We start from the raw sequence: 14464 nt of genomic DNA on the forward strand, positions 1-14464 counted from the left end.
GCAGACCATCTCACAACCGTGAAACTGAGCTGGTATTTCTTTATTCAGAGCTGGGAGGTTTTCAGGATTCCTTCTTATACAGATGTGTGGTGTGATATACGAAATTCTAGACTGTAAGTTCCTTGTGGGCTGGGAACATATCTACCACCTTTATTATACTGTACTCTCCCAAGTGTTTAGTACAGAACTCTACAGTCACACATCCTCCAAGAGGCCTTCCTGGATTAAGTCCTCTTTTCCCCGGCTTGTTCTCCCTTCTGCGTCATCTATGCACATCGATCTGTGGATATTCGGATATCTGCCCCACCCCCAACCCCACGGCACTTATGTACATGTCTTTAAGTTATATATTATAAATTACTTCTTTATTCATATTAATGTCTGTCTCCCTCTCTAGACCGAAAGCTCATTATGGGCAGGGAACTTGTCTGCTCTGTTGCACTGCACTCTCCCGAGTGCTTAGTATGGTGCTCTGCACAGAGTGAGTGCACAATAAATACGATTGATTATTTCACCCCCACTCTCAATCTCAATTTCTGCCTCTTAAGGCTCCTGACTTTCAGGACAAGAAGAGAGTTTACAGGTAAAGAGGGCCTTCTTGTCTGGAGATCATTTATGCCCGCTCTCAACAACAGGTGTTCAGCCTTGCAGCTCAACCTGCTTAGTAAACTGCTTGTACAAAAGATGCTCCCTGTGACAAAAATACTTCACTTCCCTGGGATGCCAACCACCATCGGACAGGAAGGTCTGACCTACGTCTCAGGAAGGGCGTGTTACAAATGGTAACAGAAGCATTTTCTTTCATTAAACAGTACAATATCCAGGTCTGGGGTAGCAGCCGGCTCCAACCATGCTCCACACCCCTACTTACCTTTCGATCTGGACTATGTTGCCTTAAGCCTTCTGTGGAGAATGATTCTGGCCAGATTGGCGAGTTGGGGGTGATCAAGGCAATGGGCCCACAGCTTTTGCGGAGGGACTCCAAGCCTTGCTTAGTGTCAGGATTCTCCGAAGTCTGACCCTTCTCAGTTCCCATCCCCCACTAAAATCCCCAGTCTCTGCAAATGACACTACAGACCCTGGGTGGGATTTCTTCAAAGCCTCTGTCCTCAGCCAATCAATCCATCAGTGGTATTTATTGAGGGTTTAGTGTGCAGAACTCTGTACTGAGCACCTGGGAGAATACAATACATGATCCCTGCCCAAAAGGGGTTTCAAACTACAGGGAGAGACAGACATTAAAATAGATTAGGGATAGGGGAAATAGTAGAATACAAGAATATTTATATAAGTACTTTGAGGGTGGGGTGAGCCTCAAAGTGCTTAAGGGGTACAGAGTCAAGTGAATCAACGACCCAGAGGGGAGGGCAGATGGGGGAAATAAATGGCACAGTCTGGGAAGGCCTCTTGGAGGAGACATGATTTTAGGAGGGCTTTGAAGGTGGGGAGATTGAGGGGCTGTTTGGTATAAAGAGGGAAGGAGTTCCAGGCGGGAGGGAGAATGTGGGCAAAGGGGTCATAAATGGGGTAGATGAGATCGAGGCACAGTGAATAGATTGGAGTTAGAGAAGCAGAGTGTGAGGGTTATGTTGGAATATGGTTGTAGTATTAAATAAATGAGGTTAGATAATAATAATAATGGTATTTGTTAAGTACTTACTATGTGCCAGGCACTGAACTAAGAGCCAGGATGGATACAAGCAAATTGGGTTGGACACAGTATCTGTTCCACAGAGAGCTCACAGTCGCAATCCCCATTTTACAGATGAGGTAACTGAGGCACAGAGAAGTTAAGTGACTCGCCCAAGGTTACACAGCTGGGGTTAGAACCCTTGACCTTCTAATCCCAGGGCCCGTGCTCTAAAACTGTGCAATGCTAGGAGGGAGAGGACCGACGGACTGCTTTAAAGCCGATAGTAAGGGGTTTGATATGGAGGTAGAAGGCCAACCATTGGAGGTTTTTGAGGAGAAGGGAGATATGAAATGACCTTTTTTTTTTAGACAAATGATCTGGGCATGAGAATGAAGTATGGATGGAAGACGAGAGAGAGGGGATGAAAGAAGCTCAGTGAGGAGGCTGATGCAGTAGTCAGGGTAGGGAATGGTGAGTGCTTGGATCAGTATGGTAGCAGTCTGGATGGAGAAGAAAGGCAGATTCTAGAGATGTGAAGAACCAACAGGATTTCATGATGGATTGCACGTTAAGGTTGAATGAAAGCGATGAGTCAAAGATAAGGCTGACATATGGGCTTGTGAGATAGGGAAGATGGTGGGGCTGTCTACAGAAATGAGAGGGCAGGATTTGGGTGGGAAGATAAGGAGTTCTGTTTTGGGTATGTTAAATTGGAGGTGTCCGCGGGACATCCAAGTAGGGATTCCTGAAGGCAGGAGGAAATGTGAGACTGCAGAAAAGGAGATAAATCAGGACTGGAGATACAGACTTGGGAATTGTCCACATAGAGATGGTAGTTGAACCCATGGGGGCAAATGAACTCTCCAATGGAGTGGGTGTAGATGGAGTTTAGAAGGGGATTCAGAAGTGAGACTCAAGATACTTCCCACATTTAGGGAGTGGGAGGCAGAGGAAGAGCTTGAAAAAGAGACTGAGAATGAGTGTCAGAGAGATAGGAGAAGCACCATGAGAGGACACAAACAGTGAAGCCAAGGGTGGCTAATGTTTCCAGGAGAAGGAGATGGTAACCACATAACAAATCCCACAACTATAATTATTGTCATCACCATTCTCCTCCCTATTCCCCCATTTAACCTGCTCCCTGCTCCTCGTAGCAGAGTAGAAAGAGGCCACAGGCTAAGCTTTAGACTCTAAGCTCACTGTGGGCAAGGAATGTGTCTGTTATATTGTACTCTCCCAAGCGCTTAGTAAAGTGCTCTGCACACAGTAAGTGCTCAATAAATACGATTGACTGACAGGAGAGGGCTCCTTGGGAGCAGCAGGAGCGGGGCTAGGTGAGTCTTTGCAGCGGTAAGTAGTCACCTGAGAGCAGGCTCAGTGAGGAGGGGAGAAGGAAGGTCCTAAAGTGGGTTCAGTAGGGATAATGACAACCAATGGGGGAGCTGATTTAAGGAGGGAACCTCAGCAAGGGTGCTCAGTAAGGAAAGACATTTCACAAAGACCTTAAGTGAGAAAACCCGGAAGTGTAGCAACACCACATGGGCGGGAATTCTGTCAGATCTAGAAAGGATAAAGCAGGGCTTCAAGGGGAGGAAAAGAAAATCTAATCTCAAGCAGGAGCTGGGTGATGTAAGTCAGGAAAAGATGTCACACAGCAAGCTGCTTCACCCTGACCCACTTCGAGATGAGATAAACCTTCCTCTCCAAAAGCCTATGAGGAAGGTCGTCCGCAGATTTCACTGCGGTGGATTTACTTTCTCAAGGGGCAGAATTTGGATAGAGTTTGAATATTTCGTAATGAACGCTGCAGTTCACAAGTTAGAGCTAGCTTATGAGCAATTAGAAGGAAGGGAATTTGGTTTGGGTGAAATTCCAGCACCAAAGAATGTGTATAATAAAGGGTAAGATCCACCACTTGTCTGCTGTGTGACCTTGGACAAGTCACCTAACTTCTCTATGCCTCAATTACCTCTTCTGTAAAATGGGGATTAAGAGCAGAAGCCCCATATGGGACACAGAGTTTATCCAACCTTATTAGCTTGTCTCTATGCCAGTACCTAGTACAGTGCCTGGCACATAGTAAGCACTAATAACATAAGAAGCAGCATGGCTCAGTGGAAAGAGTACAGGCTTGGGAGTCAGAGGTCATGGGTTCAAATTCCAGCTCCGCCAATTGTCAGCTGCGTGACTTTGGGCAAGTCACTTAACTTCTCGGTGCCTCAGTTACCTCATTTGGAAAATGGGGATTAAGACTGTGAGCGCCATATGGGACAACCTGTTCACCTTGTATCATCCCCAGCGCTTATAACAGTGCTTTGCACATAGTAAGTGCTTAATAAATGCCATCATTATTATTATTATAAAAAATATGCTTAGCCAAATGTTATATCAACAGAGCAAGCAAAAATATTGTGTCAAGCTTTCTAATCACAGAGGTGGTTGGATTTTGAAGGAATTGTATTGTTCATTAACAATCAATTGTCCATCAGTCAGAAGAATCACTTTAGGACTAAATATCCTAAGCCTCCAAGTAGCTTCAGGCAAGATACTGCCAGGGGTTTTCTGGTGATAAGTCACTGAAAAAAATAGTTCCTCAGTCAGGAGTCATTAACCTAACCTTAAGGATTCAGATCTCCTGGTCCCATCAACCTTGTGAATCTGTATAATGTAACGATGGTTTAATTTTGGAGCCAAAGCATGACAGGGAGGCAAAAGAGAGGAGAATTCTTGTCCTTGCTGGAAAGACTTCATTTGTACAAAGCTCAAGAATCTGTGTCTGGGTGAGGAAGAGGAGGACACGAATGAGTCGCTGAATTAATTAATGAGTGTCTACCATGTGCAAAGCATTGTAGTGAGCACCTGCTGTGGGCAGAGCACTGTACTGGGCACCCATCGTGTGCTGAACACTCTACTAGCTGCTTGGGAACTTCTAGTGGAATTAAAAGACAAGGTTCCTTTGGAAGAATTTACAATCCAATGAGGATCAAGCAGACATAAAAGTGTTGAGGGGGGGAGAGAAAGAAATATCAAATGAGGGACATTTCACCAAGAAAAAAGAGAAAGATGGACGGAGAAAAGAGAATTTGCTGAAAGAAAAACTGAATGAGAAGAAAACTCACAAAACACAGGAAGGCAGGGTCAGAGAAAGATGTCGAAAAGATTAGGATATGTACGATGGTAAAGAAACAGAGGGAAAATGGAGGGAATGCGGGAATGTGTGTGAGATCCTCATTAAATTCCTCCACTTTTTCAGTCCTGCAATCCAATTAACCACCCCAGCGCTCTTTCGCACTTACCGGACACTAGTTTTCACATATGCTAGTGTGGATTATTTATATCAACACTCAAACTCTTTTAATTATCATCCATTCACGTCTCCTTGTCTCCCCCATTAAACTGTAAGCTCCTCGAAGGTAGAGATCACTCCCTGAGCTTCTCCTGATGGCCTCCAAGCACTTGGTGGTGGTGGTAGTAATAGTATTTATTAAATGCTTACTTTGAGCAGAGGACTGTATTAAGCAATAGGAAAGAATATTTGGGTGGCATTAAGATACAGACCCTCCCAACCCTCTTCTTCCCTGGAAGGGCTCATATTCTGTGAATACAGAAGATTGACAAGGACCAATTAGTATAATGGTCTGCACTTAGGAGGCACTCAGTCAATATCAATCAATCAATGGCATTTATTGAGCGCTTACCATGTGTAGAGTACTGTACTGAGAGCTTGGGAAAGTACAGTATAAGAGAGCTAATAGACACCATCCTTGTCCACAAGGATCTAGATACCTAAAATGAAGCTAGATTTGATAAATATATTCTCTAAAATGTTTTACACACACACATACACTTTTAAAACACTTATCATCAATGTAAAAGACTTCAAATCATGCTGTTTATAGCCCTTCAGGGGGCAAATACAAGCTTCCAGATGAAGATCTCAGCCACCTGACTGGAATTTATTAGTCTAAATAACTTCAGAAGAGAGAGATTGTCAAAATGACAAGCCACCCACACTGGATGGAGAGTGTTCGTGAAGAGAGCACCCAACCAAAGTGAACACTCACAACTCCAGTGACAAATGTAGCTATCATTGTGCACGAGGATTTCCAGAAGGTGCTGCAGCTGAGCTGTCTAGGGCTCTGACACAGGCTTGACCAAATGAAAAGTGAAATACAATCTTTTTTTATGGTATTTGTTAAGTGCTTTCTATGTGCTTTCACTGTTCTAAGGGCTGGGGTAGTCCCCCATGGGGCTAATGGTCAAAGTAGGTAGATAATGAACTGGAAAGTCACTGTCAGCACCCTACTGCATGATGATTATTATAGTATTTGTTAAATGCTTACTATGTGCCAAGCACTGTTGTAAACATTGGGGTAGATACAAATTAATCAAGCCCGACAATGACCCTGTCCCACATGAGGCTCACAATCGAATTAGGAGGGAGAGCAGGTATGTGACTGTAAATGAATGTGACTGCACTGAATGAATGAATGACCCTCATGGTACCCCAGGATTACTGAAAATCTCACGGAAATGATCAAGTCTCTGGGGCCAGATGAATCCCAAAAGAGCGACCTGCATAGTGAATACCATTCAGACCCGCTAATGCAGGGTGAATTGACTGCTAGTTTGGAAATTGAGGAAAAAGCTGTTGTCTACATTTTCAAAATGCCAGGATTCAGCTCATAACACATAAACAGCTTCCTGGCAGAACAAACAAAACCCAACTCTGGAGTCCAGCTGAATATTTGCTCTGACATGCTTACACAAAACCACCAGCTACAGCATTTCAGGCAAATTTCTCTCTTAGCTTTGATGAGGATAACCAGACTAGCTCAGTGCTCTGTAGGAGTAAATCAAACACTGCTGAAAGTCAGCAAGGAGAGATCAGGGCTAAATTACCTTATATGTTTTGTGCTGCTGAGCAAGCCAGTGATATTTCATACGGCCAACAGGCAAAGCTGTTGGTTGTGTTTATGCCTCAGCAACTCAATCATGACTGCACAAACAGGATCAGTATCACAAACGCAGCACAGTTGATACCCCTGGATGAACCGGCATCCATCGTTAGATTTTCCCAAAAATTTGGATAATCAAATATTGGCCATTAAGCAGCACTGCTGCTCATCCTGCAGAACTCCCGGAGAGGTGATCATCTCTATCTCTGAGGCAGAAGGAAAGGGAAAGTCACTCCTCGACTTCATGCAAGATTGTTCGCAGTGCCAAATTAAAATCTGTTACAATGTGCAGGAGAGATCTGAACCGTCACACCAGCTGACTCTGACTAGTTCGAGTCCTCCGCTCAAACGATCTGAAATACTGCAACTGAAACACTTGTGTCTTGGCAAAGCTGGAGGGGTACTAACTGGCCGTCCCATCCTCGGCCAGCATTGAAGAAAACTCCCAAAGTAATTCCCTAACTAGCTCAATGAGATGTTTGCTTACACCCCTTCGGAAAGAAATCTAACAACTTTTTCCCAGTCTGATCTACCTATGCTAATGGCATTTATTACATATTTACTATTTGCCAACCACTGTGCTAAGCATGGTAAGAGGTACAAGATAATCAGATCAGACACAATCACCATCCCGCATGAGGCTTACAATCTAAGAGGTAGGTGCTGAAGGTATCTTGTCTTGATTTCACAGATGAGGAAACTGAGGCACAGAGAAGTCAAGTAAATTGCCCACTGCCAGTGGCAGAACTGGGATTAGAACCTGGGTCTTAATAATAATAATAATAATAATAATGGTATTTGTTAAGCGCTTACTATGTGCAAAGCACGGTTCTAAGCGATGGGGAGGTTACAAGGTGATCAGGGTGTCCCACGGGGGGCTCACAGTTTTAATCCCCATTTAACAGATGAGGGAACTGAGGCACCGAGAAACAAAGTGACTTGCCCAAAGTCACACAGCTGACAGTTGGTGGAGCCGGGATTTGAACCCATGACCTCTGACTCCAAAGCCCAGGGTCTTTCCACTGAGCCACGCTGCTTCTCATGAGCCACAAGTCTTCTGATTCCTAGACCCATGCTCCTTTAACTAGGTCACTCAATCAAACAAGGGTATTGCGCACTTTCTCTCTACAGAGCACTATATTAAGCACTTGGGAGAGTGTAACAGATTAGCCGACATGATCCCTGCCCTCAAGGGCCTTACAATCTAGCACTACCTCGGTCTCCGAATCCCCTCCAACTCCTTTCTTTCTGCACCTACCCCAGTGCTTACAACAGTGCTTATTAAAGAGAAAGTCCCTAAATTATTATTATTATTATTATTAGATTTCACCACAAGGTGCACCCTCACAGGTGTTAGCTGGGCAGTCTCACTTGGTCTGAGTTGGCAGCTCCCCAATGAATCTGCACCACAATTACTGCACTCAAGGAAGATTTTTAGTGGCTACGGCACGGGAGTCAGAAGGTCATGGGTTCTAATCCTGGCTCCGCCACATATCTGCTGTGTGACCTTCAGCAAGTCACTTCACTTCTCTGGACCTCAGTTTCCTCATCTGCAAAGTGGAGATTAAGACTGCGAGCCCTAGGTGCGACAGGGACTGTGTCCAACCTAACTTGTATCTAATCCAGCACTTAGGAATAGTGCTTAGCACATAGAATTTAACAAATACCGTTATTATTAATATTATTATTATTCAACACATTGCTCTGACTGTTGCTGATGTACAACCGTGATGGTTCCTCTTTCCTGTCATGCTATTAGGGTCCTGGGGGGCAGCTGGGGTAGGAGATAGTTTGGGAAAGTCCTTTTCCAAGACCCCTAAAATCACACTGCATCATCACTGCCATCTCCTCTCTCGCCCCAGATGTGATCAGGTCATCAAGAAGATACTGCCCTCCAAGGCCAACGTCTGCTCAGAGGACTGTCAATGTGCTGAGAATTCTGATTTACCTCTTTATGACATTGGAAATCCCCATAGACAAATTAGGGTGAAATTATTGGGTGATCATTCATTCCATCCTTCCTGAATGAACACTTATTCAGCCACGGGAAAAAAAAATGTAGGAGGCCTATTCATCAGCTGTTTAATGAATGAGCTTTAAATAAACCAGTTCCCCAGAAAACGGCTTTGAAACATATCAATTTACGGTCTCACTTTAAAAAAAAATTCAGATCCATAATAGAAACACTAGTACTTCATCATGCTATTTATGGAACAAAAAGATTCAACTTTCTCAGGATAATTTATGAAGTGGTGAAGTAGAAGTATGTAAATTTTCCAGATGGATTCAACATCGAAAGCTTTTCACACAAAAGGTCTTGAATCAACCCTGAACTTCAAAGGAAATCCACTGCAGGGGTGGACAGATTCATACACGAGAAGGGGCAGGAGGGGGAAGCAGCAGACATGATGAGGGGAGCCTGGTCTCTAAATGAAAATATATTGCACTAAACATCTCTTTTCTGCTGACCTACAGAAAACATAATAATCTAACTATCAACTGATGGAGGGCAAAGCAGGGATACATCTAAAACCACAAGTGAACCTCCAAGTTTCTCCTTCCTCCTGAGGGAGCTTGCGGGTTTGTTTTTCTTTAAAGGTATTTGTTAAGTGCTTACTATGTGCCAGGCACTGAACTAAACGCTGGGGTAGATACAAGGGAATCAGGTTGGATACAGTCCATGTCCCCCAGTCAATCTCCATTTTACAGATGAGGCAACTGAAGCGTGGAGAAGGGAAGTGACTTGCCCAAGGTCACACAGTGGACAAATTACAGAGTCGGCATTAGAACCCAAGTCCCTCTGACTCCCAAGCCTGTGCTCTATCCACCAGGCCATACTGTTTCTCTTGTGTTGCATAAATGTGGATGTCGCTTGGTGGTGGTTGTGTGGGTGTGTGCTGATTGTGTGTTGATGTTAACGCTTTATTCTAAAATGCCTGGTATAAAGGGTCTTTCTGTCACACCTCCTGGCTTCTATCAGTTAAAATTCTTTGCCTCTTCCAGTCAAGCTGGAGGCTTGCAGAAAGGCAGCCAAGGCCTGGCACACACCACCCAGGATTGCATGATAATACCTCTGGCTTCCTGGGCAAGCTTCCGTCCTCCTGTTTCTTTTTGAGGCCTCCACGAGTATGATGAAGCCAAACCACTCCCCACAGGGAGGTCAGGAGGGTGGCAGATTGACCCCTGCTAGGTACTGTGGAAGTGCCAAGCCTGTAATATGGATTTACAGGGGAAAGGAGTGTGAGTGAGGAGGCAGGTGAGAAGATTCAAGGTTCTCCAACACCTCGCCCCCTCCTACCTCACTTCCCTTCTCTCCTTCTCCAGCCCACCCCGCACCCTCCGCTCCTCTGCCGCTAATCTCCTCACCGTACCTCGTTCTCGCCTGTCCCGCCATCGACCCCCGGCCCACGTCATCCCCCGGGCCTGGAATGCCCTCCCTCTGCCCATCCGCCAAGCTAGCTCTCCTCCTCCCTTCAAGGCCCTACTGAGAGCTCACCTCCTCCAGGTGGCCTTCCCAGACTGAGCCCCTTCCTTCCTCTCCCCCTCGTCCCCCTCTCCATCCCCCCATCTTACCTCCTTCCCTTCCCCACAGCACCTGTATATATGTATATATGTTTGTACATATTTATTACTCTATTTATTTATTTATTTTACCTGTACATATCTATTCTATTTATTTTATTTTGTTAGTATGTTTGGTTTTGTTCTCTGTCTCCCCCTTTTACACTGTGAGCCCACTGTTGGGTAGGGACTGTCTCTATATGTTGCCAACTTGTACTTCCCAAGCGCTTAGTACAGTGCTCTGCACACAGTAAGCGCTCAATAAATACGACTGATTGATTGATTGATTGTTTCACCCTGAACCATCAGCAACCTAAAAGCCATTTCATGGGAGAATACGAAAAGCTTCAGCAGAAAGTCACGTTATGGGGCTTCGCTGTGACTCCTAAATAGGAGTGCTGCCATAGGGCTGGGATGGAGGACCGTGACAGAGGAATCAATCAATCAATCAATCGTATTTATTGAGCACTTACTGTGTGCAGAGCACTGGACTAAGCGCTTGGGAAGTACAAGTTGGCAACATATAGAGACAGTCCCTACCCAACAGTGGGCTCACAGTCTAAAAGGAAGATTCCAGGAGCCAGTCAGGGCCAGCTGCTGGAAGCTGGGGACCACCAAAGAGCAGCAGGGGGAGGAGGGAGGAGTGGAAGGAAGAGGCAGGAAGACCAAAGTCGCCTCTCTCCTTCTCTTTTCCACTCATGGGGACCTGCCAAGGCCGATGATGCCGAAAGGCTTATCTGTCACTTGCTCCGGGTTCTGACAGGCCTCTGCCTTTTCAGTAGCTCAGACACAGAGATGGGGTGGGCCACCTTTGACCTCCTTCACTGGGCTCTTAAGCTAAATGCTTCCAGCTGCCACGGTTTATGATCCTGCTGAGCTCCCTTAGTGGCCATAAACATTCCAATAAACTGCATACAATGGTCAGGCAGAGACTTTTTCCTTTGCTTGGCAGAAGCAGTGGAGAAGGTGGGAAGCTGGTTGCCTTCCCTGGATAGGAGTATGAAGAAAAAAGCATTCGCTGTGTATGTGTGAAGTATACAGAATGTGCTTACCACGTGGGTTTCCGTGTGTGCAAGTGTGTCCACATGTATGATGGGACATATTTTGTGCAAATGCATATGGGTTGTGTGGGTGTTTGTGTGTCAGCATTCATTCATTCACTCAATCATATTTATTAAGCGCTTACTGTGTGTAGAGCACTGAACTAAACCCTTGGGAAAGTACAACAATAAATAGCGATATTCCCTGCCCACAAGGAGCTCATAGTCTAGAAAGGGGGAGATAGACATCAGTACAAATAAATAAAATGACAGATTTATACATAAGTGCTATGGGGGTGGGGGGAAGAGCAAAAGGGAGCAAGTCAGGGTGACACAGAAGGGGGTGGGAGATAAAAAGTGGGGCTTAGACTGGGAAGGGCTCTAGGAGGGGATATGCCTTCAATGAGGCTTTGAAGAAGCCGGAGAGTAGCATACAGATATGTTTCAGGGAATGAAGCAGATAATCTCCACAGTAAATTCTTGGCCCAATACGGACTATTCAATCCCCAGGTATGTTCTGGTCTCCCCCTTCTCCAGTTCAAGTATCCTTGGGAAGCAGCAACCATGTCTAATCTCATCCTTGAAATTTTTCCTAGCTCCTAAAACAGTGCTTTGCTCATAGTAAGGGATCAATATACAGTTTTTAATGACTGAATGAATGAATAATGAGGCAGCGTAGCCTAGTGGAAAAATCATGGTCCTGGGAGTCAGGATGCCAGGGTTCTTCTGGTCGCACCTCTGGGATGTTGGGCAAGTCCCTTCCTGTCCTTGTGACTTAGTTTCCTCACTTGTAAAATGGGGATAAAATACCTGTTGTCTCCCTCTTTTACTGTGAGCCTCATGTGGAACAGGGAAAAGTTTATTTGAAAAGTTGCTTCTAGGATGAGTTCCAATGGGCAATTTCCCTCCCAACACAAATAACAAAGAAATAGATAGTGCCCTCTTCTAATGGAGAAAACAGATCGACCCAAATTATTTACAAAGACTGAGAGGAGGAAGAATGAAAATTCTCTAGTTCTATTCCTGGAAAATGGTGGCCATGGAAATCAATGGGGAAATCTAGAATCTTCAAAGACTGTGTGCTTTGTATCACGAAGTTATTTACAATTTCATTTAAGATGATGGAATCCCTGTCTAAGAGATGGGCTAGAGACATCCCCAAATCTATGGGATAATTAAAAGCAACTAACAGACCCTAAATTAAAGAAATGCAGAGTAAACAGCCCAGGCATAGGAGAAACTAACTGGCAGACCTTAGATCTTAATTTTAGCCAGATACAATCCCATAAATTAATTTCTAGTTTGTTCTATCAAGGAAGCACATGTAAAGAAAAAAAAGGAAAGCAGAAATTAGCTCTCGAGATATGGCCCAACTATTTGTCTCAAGAACCTCGAAAATAATTATGACATTTGCTAAGTGCTTATTATGTGCGAGGACTGTACTAAGTGCAGGAAGAGAAGGGCAGTGTGGCTTAGTCGTGGGTTCACTTGTCAGCTGTGTGACTTCAGGCATGTCACCTAACTTATCTGTGCCTCAGTTACCTCATCTGTAAAACAGGGATGAAGACTGAGAGCCCCTTGTGGGACAACCTGATTACCTTGTATCTTCTCCAGTGCTTGGCACATAGTAAGCACTTGACAAATACCATCATTATTAGCAAATTGGGTTGGACACAGCCCCTGTCTCATGCGGGGCTCACAGTCTCAATCCCCATTTTACAGATGAGGGAAGTGGGGCCCAGTGAAGTTAAGCGGCTGTCCCAAGGTGACAAAGCAGACAAGTGGCAGAACCTGGATTAGAACCCATGACCTTCTGATTCCCAGGCCCGTGCTCTAATCACTATGCTATGCTGCCCACTAAAAAACAATACCTTAGTCACGGGGTGGGCTGGAGTCCAATTAGAGGATATCATCTTCCCACCGTGTTGTAGAGAATGAGGAGAGAAAGGAAACGATCCTGAATGTCTGAACTTGTAATGAGGTGTATATCAAGAAACATGGTTTAGAAAGCATGTGTTATTCCCAGGCAGCATGGCCAACGAGAAAGAGCACAAGCCTGGAGTCAGGGCACTTACTTCATCATCATCGTCATCATCAATGGTATTTTTTGAGTGCTTACTGTGTGCAGAGCACTGTACTAAGTTACTGGGAGAGTACAATGCAACAGTTAGTAGGCACGCTCCCTGTCCACAATCAGCTTACTCTAGAGGGAGGTTCTGGCACTTGCCCCCTTTGTGACTTTGGGTAAATCACTTAAATTCTCTGTGCCTCAGTTATCTCATCTGTAAAATGGGGATTAAAATACTTGCTGTCCCTCCTTTTTGGAGTTCGAGCCCCATGAGGGACAGGGTCTGACCTGATTACCTGTATCTATCTTAGCATTTAGCACAATGGTGGACCTATGGTAAGTGCTTAATAAATACCATCGTCATTATTATCATCATTACTACCACCTTCCCAAAGCACCTAGTGAACTGCTCTGTCCTCCAGGCTCTGCTGACTGACTCAAAATTGTGAAACAGCAAGAATGAAAGCAATCAGATTAAGTTAAAATTGTTCAATGGCTAAAAATGCTATGCTAAAGTTGATTATACTTTGAAGCCTCTTTAGAGGGCTATGAGAATTTCAGCAATTAACACTACTTCAGACAGGAAGGTATAGTTAAAGATCTTCACCCATATCTTCATCCTTTGAAAAAGGCAGGATTTAATTGCAAACTGTCCTCAAATTGTGATGTTTAGGGAACTTTACTTTGAGAGTGGATGTTATCTGGTGGTTCTGCCTTCAGTGACTTACTAGAAGGAACGGGATTTCGTTAAATTAATATAAAAGCACAATTACGATGACAGTCAGAGTTTGCTTTGGATTCATCCAGTGAGGCTGCGAGTTTGCTTTAATTAAAGTGAGCCCCTGAATATTTGACAGGGGTGGAAATCTCTTCTCAAAACCAACTTTTCTCACCAACCCAAAAAAAGACCTAGTTAAATAGAGGCCTACAGATATTTGTTTCTAGTCAAAAATCACAGGGGCTGTGGGGAAAACGCTTCTAAAAATGACCAATTACTTGTTTGATGGCTCAAAAAGAACAAGGACAATAATAATAATAATGGTATTTGTTAAGCTCTGACTATATGCCAGGCACTGTACTATGCGCCAAGGTAACTGAGGCACATAAAAATGAAGTGACTTGACCAAGGTCACAAAGTAAATAACTGGCAGAGCCGGGATTAACAAGGGAAGGAGGCCATTGCGACTACGAAAAGGTATCAACT

The sequence above is a fragment of the Tachyglossus aculeatus genome, chromosome 13, assembly GCF_015852505.1.
Source record: "Tachyglossus aculeatus isolate mTacAcu1 chromosome 13, mTacAcu1.pri, whole genome shotgun sequence".
Lineage (NCBI taxonomy): Eukaryota > Metazoa > Chordata > Mammalia > Monotremata > Tachyglossidae > Tachyglossus > Tachyglossus aculeatus.